Source organism: Chrysemys picta, chromosome 11, assembly GCF_011386835.1.
Source record: "Chrysemys picta bellii isolate R12L10 chromosome 11, ASM1138683v2, whole genome shotgun sequence".
In the NCBI taxonomy this organism is placed as follows: Eukaryota; Metazoa; Chordata; order Testudines; family Emydidae; genus Chrysemys; species Chrysemys picta.
Window position 1 is genome coordinate 29,724,738 of NC_088801.1, and position 14,478 is coordinate 29,739,215.

General features: G+C 41.9%; 1 long non-coding RNA gene across 2 annotated transcripts; it reads left to right on the forward strand.

Moving 5' to 3' along the window:
* Positions 1-1,521: 1,521 nt before the first annotated feature.
* Positions 1,522-14,236, forward strand: LOC112061799 (uncharacterized). Of its 2 annotated transcripts, none has more exons than XR_006176982.2 (4): positions 1,522-1,929; positions 6,652-6,753; positions 7,543-7,700; positions 8,751-14,236. It is a non-coding gene; the product is annotated as an uncharacterized LOC112061799 (long non-coding RNA). The 2 variants fall into 2 exon arrangements; XR_006176981.2 differs by having other exon boundaries at positions 1,711-1,929; positions 7,543-7,619.
* Positions 14,237-14,478: the final 242 nt, after the last annotated feature.

Consider the following 14,478-nt stretch of genomic DNA (forward strand, 5'->3'; position numbering starts at 1 on the left):
CAAAACTTGTGTTTTGTTGCACTAGCCAACCTATAGTTAATTTCCAATAGTATTCACAGAAGGATTCCAACCAACCTGGCTTGGGTTCTGGTTCCCTGAGAACCTGATCTTCCCCCATGTAACCACTCAGCATTTGCTGTTAGCTGGGCTGCTCCCACTAACAGGGCCTAGCTTTAAAATTCAGGGGCTGGAAGCTGGCCATTGTCAGAGAAATGAAATTAAATTCATAGTCAAACCTTACTCTTGAATTTGCTGTCCCCAACAGAGACCAAGTTTGCTGCTATAGCATTCTGCAAGAACCATACTTTTCCTCTGGCATTTGCCTGATGTGGGGTTCAGTTTGTTGGGGAACTGTGTGCTTTTCAATAAGGAGCAAAAATAAAACATACTAGTTTTTGCAGCTACCCCCTGGTATATTTAAAGTAAAAAAAAAAATTCTGAGTAAATAGTAAAATACCTTAACTAACAGAAGGCAATGTTAATAGGCAGGTAGACCTGTCTCAAATACGCACAAACACTTTGGTTTAAGTTTGTCAGGAGAAAATAAAGAGCAGAAGCAAATTCATCTTTGAAATGTTGGACTACTTCAGCTGTCTTTCTGAAGCAGAGTGCTTATTTTGAAATGAAGTGCTTTCCTCAAAAATTGTAAGTGCCTTTTGATGCTTGAAAATTAAAGGATTTGCTTTTTTGTGTAAATGAGGGTTGCTGGGTGAGTTTCTTTCATCAAGTTCTCTTACACACACTGTACCTAATATCTATAACCCTGGTAATACTGCTTAAACTGGCTCTTTGAGCACTTCAATTATATCCAAGGTGAACATTATTTTCCAAAACACATATGCTTAAGCAAAACAACTAGGACTAAAAGACAAAGCATTTGAAGTGGTCTTTTAGGCCCGGATCCTTCAAAGACTTATACCCTTGCTTAACTTTATACAATGTGAGTAGCCACATTGACTTCAATAGAACTGTAAATCTTTTAAAAATCAGCCCCTTCATCACTATTTCACTTCTCAGTATGTTCACTGCACTAGAATCCATTGCCTTCCACAGTGCTGTGTGCTGCCACATACACACACAGTAAGTGCGCTCTGCTCCCTTCTGGATGTATAATATCAGGCCTGCTGAAGTGAACATTGGTTTTTTAATTATGATGTCTTCTAGTGGCCAGAGGCCTGAGAAAAGGACATAAATGTTACTAACTACTGGCACATAAGGAAGATCCTTCTTTACTAAATGGGTAGAGGTCTTGTTTTTCTGGAGGCAAAGGCTATTAGTACTATTTCTCATTTATGTATGTGTCTGGCTGATGATTGTAGCCTCTGTGGTCATGGATCGTTAACAGATCATAGAGGTTTTTGGATCTTTTCTCTGCACTCAGCTTGGCTGTTAACAGAAAAATGGCAAGCCTGGAAGGTATTTTCTCTTTACCCATGTATCATTTAAGAGGCCTACATCTGAGTAAGAATACTGACTGAGCATTGGTGGGCCTATGCCGTGTTTCTGGTCATGATAGATGTGAGACCTTGCAAACATGAAAACTTTAAAGACTATTTTATTGAGATGTGTCAGATGCTATGGGCACATACGATATTCCCAACCTATTGTATCAATAAGCAGTGTATGTATATTTGTGTTCCTGGCTCACTGGGTGGGTTTCCTGTGGACTCTGGAATCATTGGGGGTGTGTAATTAATGCAAATTCCCAATGCTGGTTATGTAGATACACAACCCTTTCAAGATTATCCCCCTGGGGGAAATGGCATTGACTGGTTTTACCTGTTTCAGGAGGCCTGGGAGGTAAAGGCCTCCAACCTGTATAAAGAGTCAGCCTGCTCTAACTCAGCCTCCGACTCACTTTGGAACAAAGAACTGCCAGACTTAAGTGAGGACCTACCAGGATCCTGTGCAGATGATGGGAAATACCTGGTAAGTTTAATGTGCATGTAGACAGTTTTCTCTGTAATGCTTTTGTTCTAAATAAATGTATGTACTGTGCTATGTGAAAGCTGGTGGGTTGCTGGTTACCTCTGTCATTGTTCCTGAGAGAAAGCAGAACCACAGGCACTGACCCAAAGTCAGACCTGCTGGGACAAGCACAATGAATTGCAAGGGGGATGCAGCCTTAAAACTCTGGGCTGAGACCCAAGGGGGTGCCCTTGAGGAGGCCATGAAGGGGGCAGAGGTACAACCGTGATTTCTGATCAAAATGCTTTAAAAGCTAAATCTTTTTAAAAGATTCTTTAAAAAGGGGGGGGGGGTTTCTTACAGTTTTCACAATGCCAGGGCTCGTTGTAAATAGGGTTTGCTGATTATTACCCACAGAGAATCTTTCTGCACAATGCAGAGATCTCAATGGATGCCCTAAGCATCTCTATCCCTTCCCTCTCCTCCCATTAATTTTTCCGACTTCCTAATATGGCCATTGGTTGGAAGTGACTCTACATAATCCCATAAATTGATGGAATTTGAAAGTCTCAGGATGTAATGAAAAGGAATGGCATTTTTATCTCTGGGTGCTGAGCTACAGAACCTGCAGAACAGCCTTTGAACTAATCAACCACAAAAATCCTATTCTGAGAGGTCACTTATGCTTGTGGTGATTGGGATAAAGGACACTGTCAGGCTTGGATACACTTCTCAAACTGCAGTTTATTTCTGAATTTGTCTTTTTTCCAACTGAAGATGAAAGGATATGGCATAACCACTCCTCCCATTGCTCCTCATTTGAACACTGGATGATAGGGAATCTTAGGCATTACAAAAACCACTAGTATCTACCTGATCTAGATTCAAACTGGCGACCCAAATAGTAAAGTAAGAGGATATAGACCCTATTCCCCAGAATCATCCAGTTATTTCCTCCCACACATAATTTTCTATTCATTAAAAAAGTCTGGTAAACCATTTAAAAAAATACAACCATAGTAGTTTCCTGTGATTTCAAATCAGTATTTGATATCTCTGCAGAAGTAATAGGACAATTTTATTTGGGAGACCTGGGGTTAAGTAGCAATCGCTTGATACATGTAGCCTTTAGGACAATGCAACTTTATTTGAGGTATGGTATATTCAACACGTAGAGGCCATTGAGAGGGAGGAAGACTCGTTAAAGCTGCTTTTATTGATGGGGACTAAAGGGTATCTAGAAGGGAGCTTTGAAAGCAAAGGAGGACTCCTTCCTGACTCTGGAGCTCAGTCCCATATTACTCTAAAAGAAAGCTTTCTCTTGTATCAGCAGAGAGAGTTATAGTTCAAGCAAAATGCCATATTAAAAACAAAGGAGTATTTTTAGGGCCTCTCTTGGGAATCACTCTTAAAAATAATGTAAATTCACTAAAGTTTCCTTCATACATTAAAAGAATGTAAGATTCTCATAATTAAGAATCAAATCTCCTCTATATTATAGGTTTCAGAGTGGTAGCCGTGTTAGTCTGTATTAGCAAAAACAATGAGGAGTCTTTGTGGCACCTTGGAGACTAACAAATTTATTTGGGCATAAGCTTTCGTGGGCTAGAACCTACTTCATCAGATGCATGAAGTGAAAAATACAGGAGCAGGTATAAATACATGAAAGGATGGGGGTTGCTTTACCAAGTGTGAGGTCAGTCTACCGAGATAACTCAATTAACAGCAGGATACCAAGGGAGGAAAAATAACTTTTGAAGTGGTAAGAGAGTGGCCCATTACAGACAGTTGACAAGAAGGTGTGAGTAACACTAGGGAGAAATTAGTATTGGGGAAATGAAGTTTAGGTTTTGTAATGACCCAACCACTCCCAGTCTTTATTCAGGCCTAATCTGATGGTATCCAGTTTGCAAATTAATTCCAGTTCTGCAGTTTCACGTTGGAGTCTGTTTTTGAAGTTTTTTTGTTGAAGAATTGCCACTTTTAGGTCTGTTATTGAGTGACCAGGGAGACTGAAGTGTTCTCCTACTGGTTTTTCAATGTTATGATTCCTGATGTCAGATTTGTGTCCATTTAGTCTTTTGCGTAGAGACTGTCCGGTGTGGCCAATGTATATGGCAGAGGGGCATTGCTGGCACATGATGGCATATGTCATATTGGTAGATGTGCAGGTGAACAAGCCCCTGGTGGTGTGGCTGATGTGGTTAGGTCCTAGGATGGTGTCCACTGAATAGATATGTGGACAGAGTTGGCACCGGGGTTCGTAGCAGGGTTTGGTTCCTGGGTTGGTGTTTTTACTGTGTGGTGTGTAGTTGCTGGTGAGTATTTGCTTCAGGTTGTGGGGCTGTCTGTAGGCGAGGACTGGCCTGTCTCCCAAGGTCTGTGAGAGTGAGGGATCGTCCTTCAGGATATTTCTCCCTACTGTTACTCACAGCTTCTGATGAAGTGGGTTCTAGCCCACGAAAGCTTATGCCCAAATAAATTTGTTAGTCTCTAAGGTGCCACAAGGACTCCTCATTGTTTTTCTTCTATATTATAGGTTCAATAGGGCCCAGATGAGTATTTTGCCTGCTGATTGTTAGATGTCTGGCAGTGGATTTCTATATTATATTTCAGTGAGAAATGTAATTTTAATATAGTTTTTAAGTTGAATATAATTAATAGAAGTGGAGAACATAAAAATGATATTTGATTTTTGTGAGTTTTCATATAGTGGTTATTTATATAGCTGTGTTACTGCTGACCACATTGTTTAGGAACTTATTTCTCTATTTTATCTTATTATGTCTCTCAAGTGTTTCAAAGAGTAAGGTAGAGGCATTAATTAAAGTCAGACCTGATGATTCTTTTATTATTTTTTTTAGTTTTCTCACCCTTTTATTTCCATTATCAAAGAAACTTAAGTGTGGGGATTTATGGATGGAGGATATAAACAGGGCTGAATGTAGCTTCTTTATTAATCTGAAAAGCTCCTTTATTAATCTGAAAAAGCTCAAAAATATCAAATTTATAAAACCTTCACTTTGTTTCAAAGCAGCTATAGGTTTTCACTCTTGCAAGTTTGCATATATGTAGCCAGCACACAAGTAAGACTTCACATGCAACCAGCTCTGTTACCTCACTCTCACAACAACAAAAACAAATGCTGAATGTTGTATTCTTATTTAGGAAAGCCAGGTATTCCACACAACAAACAAATCTAAAAACTGACTTGGCCCTGCATCTAGGGCATCTGCTACAGTGCTGCCTTAAACTCAATTTTTAAGCCATGCAAACCTCAGGTAGGCGCACAGAACTGAAGGACTCACGTTGGAACCAGGAAACAAATGACTCAAAAGAACCTTTACAAAGGTATGCAGCAGGTTTCTGGGCAAAAGCTATTTACCTGAAGAAGTTTGCCTCACCTGAGACCGGGGGGGTTAGGGGAGAGGAGGGGGAACCAATGCCAAAATCCCAGATATTCATTTTAGTCCCCAAGCTGCCCACATTCCATACATATTTGGGGCCCCTTAACTTCTATTGTTGAAAATTACTTCAGAAATGCAGAATCATTAAATTAAGTTCATGTAAGAGTTATGTACACTAAATCAATGACTCACACAGCATTTTAAGTTTCCTGCATGAATAATTTTTCTATGTCCCTCCTTTTGGGTTTTGTCACACATTATATTATTATTTATTACTTCTATTATCATAGTGCCTAGAAGTCTCAGTCATGGATCAGGAACCCATTGTGCTAGGCGCTGTTCAAACACAACAAAAAGACAATATCCACCCCAAAGAGTTTACAGTCTAAGCCTATGTTTACACTACAGCTTATGTTGGCATTACTTATGTCGCTTGGGGGAGCGGGGGCGGGGAGTGAATAAACCACCCACTTGAGTGACATAAATTACACCGACATAAGCGCTGATGTGGACAGTGCAATGTTGGTGGGAGATCTTCTCCCACCGACGTAGCTACCACCATTCAAGAGGTAGTTTTATTGTGCCGACTAGAGAGCTCTCTGCTGTTGGCATGGAGCATCTTCACCAGACACACTGCAGTGGGACGGATATAGTCAGCAGCATGCCAGCAGTTCTGACAGACTCAATGGTTATATCACAAACCCCACTGTCTTCCTCCGGCTCCGTGGAGGGGAAGATAAAAGAGTATCATGCCCAGTACAACCATTTTGAACTTTTGAGTGGCATACAAACTTGTTGAGTTTCCTGAGATCCAAGATAGGTCTCCATCCCCCATTCTTCTTCTGTGTCAAGAATTAGTGGGAGTAGAACCCCCTTCCCCCCGTATTGCGAAGGTACTCATTCTACAGCATCTAGTTGTAGAAGATGATCAACTTCTTGTCGTAACAGGTGCTCATGAGAAGGGTCTCTGAAGAGGGATGGGGAGGGGGGAGGGTAGGTGATCGGGAGGTAAAGGGGATGGTATATCCTGATTGTACAATGTCTGTTGTTATTGACACCAGAAGTGGTAGAATGGGTGAAGACGGTGTCCAAAGCATGGGGACAGATCAGGTGAAAGTGCTGCCTGGTGTGGGAGGTTGTCCAGACCCTGGACCAAAACTCCAAAATTGTGGCTTGGGTGGAGCCAATTGAGAAGTCGATGGTTGAGCTTGAGGTGCTCTCCATCACTGCAACTGTTGGCGATGTCTTTGGTTTTCGTATTGCCATTGTTGTTGCTGTCGGTTAGAAGAGGAATCCCTTTTCCTCTGATAAGGCTGGTATCATCTTCTCTTTGCAGCTGGAGTATAGATCCCCAAAGAGTGAAGAGTGGCTTGAGAATCCTTCACTGAGAGGAGCACCTCATCTGTCGTGTTCAAAAATAGCTTCTGTCAGTTGAAAGGTGAGTCCTCGACCTTGTTTTGGAGCTCTTTAGGTATGCCAGAGGATTATAACCAGGAAGGATCCCCAGTGCATGATTACAGCCATGACCGTGGTTCTGGCTGCCGTGTCCATGACATCCAAAGACACTTGGAGGGTTGTTTTAGCTATGAGTTGACCCTCATTTACAATTGCCTGGAATTGTGATTGTTTCTCCTTGGGAGCTTCGCTGTGAATGAGCTGAGTTTCCCATAAATATCATAATCGTATTTGGCCGGCAAGGCCAAATACTTGGTGACTCAGAATTGTAATGTCGTCAAGGAGTAAATTTTTTGTCTGAAGAGGTCAAGCCTTCTTGGTTTTTTTTGTCTTGTGGGGGTCGATTGATTGTCTTGTGGGGGTCTAGTTTGTCACATTGGTTGGCAGCGTCGACCACCAAGGAGTTGGGAGGCGGGTGCAAGAAGAGGAAGTCCACCCCTTTGGGGGGAACGTAATACTTTCTATCTGCACTTTTGCATGTCGGCGGAATTGAGGCTGATATCTGCCAGACTCTCTCTGCTGGTTCTAAATCACATCATTGATAGGCAGGGGGATTTTGGAAGTAGATGCAGGTTGTAAGATTTGTACCAGCTTGTGTTGGTTTGTCTGCATTTCAACGAGATGTCCTGGCTTTGGGTGATCCATTTAAACAGCTCCTGGAACTGCCGAGGTAGGCGACGGTGCATGATTGCTTTATCTGGGGACAAGGAAGAATTGTGAGCAGGAGATGTCACTTCCTAATCAATGACTGTTTCTGTGTCATCCCCAACAGCCTGAGCCTGCAGGGTGGGAGACGAGGGATTAGACCTCTGCTCTGTGAGCCGTGGGTGGCCTGGTCTGGGGGCCCAGGTAAGTTGCCCAGGGTTCCCAACGTGCCCATTGCCTTGGGAAGGCCATCGGTGGATACATCCAGGGTAGACCATACCACAGGTGAGCCAGCTGGTTATAAGGGTATTTAGGACCCATCTGGCTCCAGGGTGGTTGTCAGTCTTTTGGTGATGAGTGGTGCAATGAGAAAGTGAATGGTTCCTGCACATCATCATCACCACCACTGGACGAGTGTACCATGCCATGAGAAGTATGGGGATCACCTCTAATTTAGAGGCCTCAGTACCGAATAGTAGGGCCTGGGGTGCCGATGAAAGAGCCAAGTCTCTCTGTTGCAGTAGATTCTGTGGCACTTCTGATGTCGGTGCCAATGAGGGCGCTCTTGTCAGTACCAATGTCGGTGCCATCCAATGTGGTGTTGATTTAGTCGGTGTGGTTGGTGCCAACTTGGTTTTATCAGCCGGTGCCAACTGCAATGTCCATGCTGGGGTGGAGGCATGGTGCCTGAGGAGACACTCGGTACCGGGTCCCTTATGGATGAATTGGGTGCCGTGGAGGAGGCATTTTGTCGTCTGTGCCTTGACTCCATCTCCTTCGCTCAGGACTCGGCAGTGCTGGAAGTGCCCAGAGCATCATAGATGCTCACCCGAGCATGTGTCGGCATCAGGAGTAACAACCTGGCAGGAGACTGCCTATGTTTCTGCGGTGTTTTCTGTGGAGATGTCTGCACCTTCTTCCTTGATCTTCTAAAGGAAGGCATGTCTCCTGTCCCTGCAGGGGGATACCCAGAGAGGAGGTCCATTGGTCTGGCTCTGGTTGGAGAGATTTCTCCATCAGTATCATTTTCAAGCGGAGATCTCGATCACACCAGGCTCTCGCTCTCAGATTATTGCAGTGGGTGCATTTTTGCGGGTTATGCATCTCCCAAGACATCGGACACACAAAGAGTGTCTGTCCGAAACAGGCATTGCTTCACGGCAAGAGCTGCATTGCTTAATGCCTGGAGAGCCAGGCATCTCTGATGGTTAACCGAACCCGATGCAGGAAGGGTAAACTGGGAAAGTAAACTTTTTATTTTTAACTAAAACTATCACCAACTAATACTAACTATAACTTTTAAAAGACTAACTATTTAAACTGCTATTTTTAAAGGTATTGTGAGAATGACGAGCACTGCCCCTGAGCTCCATCTTCAGCCACGTTCCTTCTCAACTGGAGGGCTCGGGTCGTGTGCGCGCTAGATGCAGCACCAATGGCACCTAGAGACACCTACTGCGCACACGCGACCCGCATGGACAGTGCTACTATAAATCTCCAATTGACGGCACCAGGACTTACCAACACCGGAAGTGGAGCACCCACAGGGACAGCACTCGAAGAAGAATCAGTGGTTATATCACAAACCCCACTGTCTTCCTCCACCCCAGTGGAGGGGAGGGTAAAAGAGAAAGATATCCAGGAAACCAATTAATAGGAAATCCTGAAGAATTTCAACTCACAGAATTTCCTGTCCCCTCTATGGGTTATTCTCATGTAGAGGAGAATGGGGCCCTTATGTCACATGATTTTATGTTGAAAATATATCAAATATTATAGGATCATAAATACTAATGTGGTTGTATAAGGCATCGCTATAGTACATTTACTTTGAGGATCAGGACTGAAACTGCAGCCTCCTTCACAATGAAAAGTTGTGTAAGCAGCATTTTTTTTATAAAAAAATAATTCCAAATATGATAATTTTTTCCCAACATCTTTTTACCAAACAGTCCTGCCCATAAGACTGACTCCAAATAGGAGGGTGATTGAGGAACTCTGAGCATTAAACAAAACTGGATACATTTTTAAAAGCAAACTTTATACCCTCTGACACAAAGCACCTGGTAAGCTCAACCTTTAGAGCATTAACACATCAGCTTTGAACAGTCCCTAGCTTCAGCTGGGTTTGGAGTTGAATCCAGAGTGTGCTTCTGAACTCAGGTCTCCGGCTGGTAGCACAGCATGCTACCACTTTGAGAAAGTGCTGGCTTAGAAAAGCACCCTAACTCAACTTAGAGCTTTGAAATCAACTGTTTTTTAAACGTTTTCTGTGGCAGACAGGTCACTCCTAGTGTAATTTCTATATTATTCAGAATGGTAGCATGTAGTTCAACAAATGTTATCTAAAAAGAATAGATAACATCTTTCTAGAATAGCTTTAATGTGTTCCTGATAGATTTCTGGGGAACAGCTGCGAGATAAACATTTTTCAATTTTTCACAGAAGACAAAATAAAAAAAATAAAATAAAGCAGACATAGAAAAAGTGAAAAATAGTGAATTTATTGAAAACACATATTACTTTGTTCACACTGCAAATTAATATCTGATCCATAAAAACTGAAATTTGTATTGAGTAGTTTGAGACCCCTTATAAACAAGAAATCATCTTGTATGTTTTTTAGATTAGGACATCATAGAATTTGACTAAGAAAAAATAAAAATAGAAAATTAAGAATCCAGTTTTGCCACTGAATAGTACATACACCTATCAATTTCATTTAGTTTATTCACAAAGTAAGGTGCCACTCAAAGGGAGTAACAGTGGAAAAATCTGACCCTAAGTTAGTACAATAAACACCACAATTATTTACTGATCTAATAATTATGTGATAGCCTCTCTAATTTTTGGCCAAATCCTGGCCCAACTGAAGTGAATGGGAGTCCTGACTTTAGTGGGACAAAGATTTGGACATTTGATGGCAATGTCACTGAGAATAAACAGTAAGGAGTTCCTGAAAGTAGAGGCCTGGTTCTGCAAACTCATGTGATTAAAAGTTACTGAAGTGAGCTTCTTTCAGACAACATATTCTAGGTTTTTCAAAAAGGATACAGAATCATAGCAATGTAGGGCGGCTGGAAGGGACCTTGAGAAGTCATGTCCTGCCCCTGAACTGAGGCAGGACAAAGTAAACCTAGACCACCCTGACAGGTGTTTGTCTAACCTGTTTTTACAAACCTCTAATGATGGGAATTCCACAACCTCCCTTGGAATCTTTTCCAGAACTTAACTGCCCTTATAGTTAGAAAGTTTTTCCTAATATCTAACTTAAATCTCCCTTGCTGCAGGACTAATGCCGTTACTTCTTGTCCTACTTTCAGTGGACATGGAGAAGAATTGACCACAGTCTTCTTTATAACAACCTTTAATATGTTTGAAGACTATTATCAGGTCCCCCCTCAGTCTTCTTTTAGCTATACTAAACATGGCCTTTTTTTAACCTTTCCTCCTACGTCAGATTTTCTAAACCTTTAATCATTTTTGTTGCTCTCCTCTGGACTCTCTCCAGGTTGTTCACATCTTTCCTAAAGTGTGGTGCCCAGAATTGAACACAGTATACCAACTGAAGTCTCACCAGTGCCAAGAACAGCAGGACAATTATCTCCTACATCTTACATATGACACTCCTGTTAATACACCCCAAAATGATATTAACTTTTTTCACAACTGCATCATATTGTTGACTCGTGTTCAATTTGTGATCCATTATAACTCCCAAATCCTTTTCAACCCCACCACCACCTAGCAACTTAGTCCCCATTTTGTAGTTGTGCATTTGATTTCTCCTTCCTAAGTGAAGTACTTTGCACTTATTTGTATTGAATTGTAATACCAATTTTTAAAAAATGCTCCAGAGGTAATCATGGCAATTACAGACTAACTACAGTACACAACTAGGCACATTGGTTGAAATTATAGTAAAGAGCAGAATTAGCAAACACATAGATTAACATGATTTGTTAGGGAAGAGTCAACATGGATTTTGTAAAGAGAAATCATGTCTCGCTAATCTATTAGTATTCTTTGAGGGCGGTCAAAAAAACATGTGGACAAGGGTGATCGAGTGGATATGGCAGGGGTCAGCAACGTTTGGCACACAGCTCGCCAGGGTAAGCACCCTGGCGGGCCGGGCCAGTTTTATTTACCTGCTGACGCGGCAGGTTCAGCCGATCGCGGCCCCCGCTGGCCGCGGTTCGCCATCCCGGGCCAATGGGGGCGGTGAGAAGCAGTGCGGGCGAGCGATGTGCTGGATGAATGAAAATACAGACATTTTCAATGAAATTTTCACTGCAACCAAAAAAGCCTTTTCTTGTAAAAAAAATCTTTGCTGGAAAATTTTTGACCAGTCCTATTTAGTGCTAGTAAAAGATGAACTATCCCCAGTGTTGTTTCTAGGATGCTCCCAAACTGCTTTCCAAACAAAAATAACGCTTGCCTTGTAAAGTTCACATTCTTGAAAAGAGAACATACAGAGTGAGGTGGAGAGCAGGGGAGAAGAGAACAACAAACAAGATGGCCAAGTGATCATTGGCCACATCCCAATAATGCAAAGAGATATGGCATAATAAGGTTTTTGATAAAGATACCTAGAGACAAGGCTAATAAACATATCAGTCTATCTCTGTATATTAAGGCACACAAACCCCAACATGCCATTACAGTAGTTCATACATTTAATGGTTCAGATGGATCTTTAGAATGGATTTGAATGAGGAGAGGAAGGGTAGCTTTGTAGATCAGCTCAGAAAGGGCATTCCATGTGTAGGGAGCAGCACTCAAGAACTCTTAGAGAAGTTTGGTGAAGCAGAAAAACAGTGCATCAAGGCAGGCAACATTGATATACCAGGATGGTAGGAGACACAAAGTGACAGAAAACGACACCAGTGCATGGTGGATGATAAACAGGGAGGGGTAGAACTATTCAGGTCTTTGAAGCTTGAACTTGATACAGTGGAGGAGTAGATGGTGGAAGGATTCAAAAAGGGAGGTAGGGTCATCAGAACAAGGAGCAGGGACCTTAATGATCATTTTGTATGGTCTGAAGTAAGACAATGTGGGCATCAGGGAGGACCGGGGAGAAAATTGCAGTAGTGAAGATATGAAATAATAAGGACTTGAGTAAGAGTTTTAGTTGAAGAGACAGATAAAAAAGGTTATATCTTAATGATGAGACAGGATTTGGATATGGTTTCGTGCATGGTCAAGGGAAAGGGAAAAGTTTAACATGCTTTCCAGGTTACAGGCTTGATAGACAAGGAGGATACTGTGATGTTGTCAACAGGGACAGAGAATGGGGAGATGCACAACAGGGTGAAAGGAGGCAATTCAGGAGTGGACAGGTAGATCTGAGAGTCATCACCATGGATAGGGTAGATGAAACAATGGGTAGATGCAATCACCCAAAGACAGTATCACAAAAACCCGGAAAGGGCACAAGTTAGAGATGGTGATCGAAAGTGTGAGAATCAGCAGAAGGATCAAGGAGATTGAGGCTAGAGCAGAGACCATGAGATTTGGCCAAGAAGAGGTCAATAGAGAAAGGGACATTTTAAGAGGCGATAGTGAGTAATAGATGGATTCTATCCAGGATGGAGTTTGGGAGGTGGTTGGAGGAGGAAGGGAGGTCAGGGAACATTCCAACAGTATTGCTGGAGGATGCTACACAGAAGCTACTATGGTTAAACATTTTTAAATCAACATGTCCAGATAACTTGCATCCAAGAGTTCTGAAAGAGCTTGCTGAACCTTGATTTTCAATAAGTCTCAGAGCACAGAGGAGGTTCCAGAAGACTGGAAGAAAGCTAATGTGCCACTTTTTAGAAATTATAAATGGGATGACCCAGGTAATTATAGGCCTGTCAGCCTGACAGTGATCCCAGACAAGATAATGGGCAGGCAGATTCGGGACTTAATTAATAAAGAAATAGAGGAGGGCAATGTAATTAATGCAAATCAACATGGGTTTATGGAAAATAGAGCCTGTCAAACAAACTTGATATCTTTTTTTTTTAAATATTTACAAGTTTGATTGATAAAGGTAATAGTGTTGACGTAATAGACTTCTGCAAGGCATTTGACTTGGTACCGCACAATATTTTGATTAAAAAACTAGAACAATATAAAATTAACATTGCACACATTAAATGGATTGAAAACTGGCTAATAGGTCTCAACGGGGAATCATCATCGAGCGGGTATGTTTCCAGTGGCATCCCTCAAGAATCGATTATTGGTCCTACGCTACTTAAAAATGTTTATCAATGACCTGGAAGAAAACATAAAATCATCACTGCTAAAATGTGCAGATGACACAAAATTTGGGGGAGAGGAAAATAATGAAGAGGATAGGTCACTGATTCAGAATGATATGGATCGCTTAGTAAACTGGGAGCAAGCAAACAATATGTTTTAAGACAGCTAAATGTGAAAATGTGAATGTATATTCCTGGAACAAAGAATGTAGGTCATATGTGTGGGGGGGGGGGGGCAACTCTATCCTAGGAATCAGTGAGTCTGAAAAAGATTTGGGGGTCATGGTGGATGATTGACTGAACATGAGCTCTCAGTGTGACACTGTGGCCAAAAAAGTTAATGCAATCCCAGGATGCATAAACAGGAGACTCTTGAATAGGAGTAGAGAGGTTATTTTCCCTCTGTATTTGGCACTGGGACGGCTGCTGCTGGAATAATGTGTTCAGTTCTGGTGCCCACAATTCAAGAAGGATGTTGATAAATCGGAGAGAGATCAGAGAAGAGCCAAAAGAATGAGTAAAGGAAAGAAAAAACAATGAGGAGTCCTTGTGGCACCTTAGAGACTAACAAATTTATTTGGGCAAAAGCTTGCGTGGGCTAGAACCTATTTCATCAGATGCATGGAGTGGAAAATACAGGAGCAGATATACATACATGAAAAGATGTGAGTTGCCTTACCAAGTGTGAGGTCAGTTTAACAAGACAAATAAATTAACAACAGGATACCAAGAGAGGAAAAATAACTTTTGAAGTGGTAATGAGAGTGGCCTATTTTAAACAGTTGACAAGAAGGTGTGAGTAACAGTAG